Raw genomic sequence first — 2,329 nt, forward strand, 5'->3', positions numbered from 1 at the left:
GGGGACAAACACAGACACACACACATATACATACATACATATATACGACGGGCTTCTTTCAGTTTCCGTCTACCAAATCCACTCACAAGGCTTTGGTCGGCCCGAGGCAATAGTAGAAGATACTTGCCCAAGGTGCCACGCAGTGGGACTGAACCCGGAACCTTGTGGTTCGTAAGCAAGCTACTTACCACATAGTCACTCCTACGCCTAATGTGTGACGCTTACAGTACCTAGGTTTTCCAAGCGGTTACCCATCTAAGTACTAACTAAGCTCGACGTTGCTTAACTTCGGTGATCGGACGAGAACCGGTGCTTTCAACGTGATATGCTCCGAAAAAAAAAAAAAAAAAAAAAAAAAAAAAGCCAGATCGTCACAAGTTGATCTGGAGATAAAATTACAATAATTAAGTTTTAAAACGAAATTTCAATTAAAAACGTCCGCGAAACAAAATACTCTTAAAAGTCGAGCAGATGTATTTTTTGGTAAATATTATTTTTCTTGTGGAAATAATTCTTTATATGCAAAAATGTTTCACTCTATGAGGTAATCTCTCGCTGTATGTGGTAATATTTTCTCTGTATGTGAATATATTTCTCTGCATGCAGAGATATTTCCCTCTAAGTTGAAATATTTTGCTATTTCAGGCAATATAGACAAAATTTTGAAATCAGTTTCACCCTTTAGGTGTGGCTGAGCGGTAAAAAGTATGCTTTTTAAACATGTGGTCACGGGTTCAGTCCCACTGCGTGGCACCTTGGATATGTGTCTTCTGCTATAGCTGCGGGTGGACCAAAAAATGTCTTGTGAGTAGATTTGGTAGAAAGGAAACGGAAAGCCCGTCGTATGGGACAAGACGCAAAACATCCGGACAGTTAGGTGATACAAAAATAGGACAACAAAATATCCAGATAGACGATACAAAGAAAACAAGGACGGCTCATTCGAAGTTCTTTCTTCAGTCGAGTACCAGATTATCTTCGCAATTTCGGCTGATTAAACTCGAGATTGCTCCAATCTGGCCATCCCCAAGAAAAAACTAAGCTAAGACCATTAGATTCTTTGGAAGAAAGCAGTGAATGTATACAAAACAAGGACGAGAAAAAACCGGACAATGCTACATAAATACAATAATAATAATAACAGGACTATATATTGCAGTATTTCGGGAAGGTTATTTAATTTTTTTTTTGTCAAATAAACACACGCGCTATATATTCATTCTTTACTCAAGCGAAGCAAGAGCACACACGAAGACGGAATGTGTCGCTGAAGAGGTCACAGATGTATGACGAAAGATATCTGAACAATGGACATGAATTAGAATAAGGACAGTAATAAACGAGTGAAGAACGAATATATAGTGCGAGTGTTTATTTGGCAAAAAAAAAAGAACAAAAATGACCATCCCGAAATATAACAGTATCTGTTTCAACATGCGGTTTCACATCAGGAATCTTGCAGCACAAATTCATATATATATGATATAGTAAATCCCAAAGAGGAAGAATAACAAACACACACAAAAAATACACGCAACAACGCGAGGACGTGGTACATGCAAAGTATTAGCAGACGCTCAGAGAAGGAAAGAAAGATGGTTAACGTTTCGAGCAACGCTCTTCTTCAGAAACAGAGGAAAGTCCAATGAAGACGGAGGAGAAATCGCCAACGATTCCCATGTGGTTACATTTTGAATATATATACATATATATATATATTATATATATATATATATATATTATATATAATATATATATATATAAAATTCTAGTTGTGTGAGAGTGTCTTCCCCTTCGATTTAGATTCCTAACTCCTCCCACATTTTGCGGTGCAGTTTAACCAAATTCGGGTATCTTAGTCGTGATTCATATCGAGCCCGTCTGACTATTAGGGCGCGTCAACGATGAGTCTACGATTTTAAAAATAATTAACATCATTTTTTATTCCATTTTAATGCATAAAATGCATCGTATGTCGATGGCGGCGGAGTTGGCGTCCACGCTCACAGCTGCACCTGTTTGCTCTCCCCCTTCCCTCCCTCGTGAAGCTGTGGGAGGGAGTGTAAAGAAATCAACGTCGTAATGCGTTGTGAAGGAAAGCAGCGTTCTTTTAGAACAACGACTTCATGGCTTGAAGACACCAAAACAAAAATGGCTAGAAAGCCCGAATTTATAAGGGAAGTAACTCTCTAAAAATGCTTATATAGTTATTTCCCTTACAAACCCGAGCAACGCCGGGCGATACTGCTAGTATATATATATATATATATAATATATATATATATATATATATATATATGTATGTATGTATGTATATATATATATATTA

At 37.4% G+C, this 2,329-nt stretch overlaps 1 pseudogene; it reads right to left on the reverse strand.

Annotated features, from left to right (window-relative positions):
• Positions 1–218: 218 nt before the first annotated feature.
• LOC115208881 lies at positions 219–338 on the reverse strand (annotated as a pseudogene).
• Positions 339–2,329: the final 1,991 nt, after the last annotated feature.

The sequence above is a fragment of the Octopus sinensis genome, linkage group LG2 (assembly GCF_006345805.1).
Source record: "Octopus sinensis linkage group LG2, ASM634580v1, whole genome shotgun sequence".
NCBI lineage: Eukaryota > Metazoa > Mollusca > Cephalopoda > Octopoda > Octopodidae > Octopus > Octopus sinensis.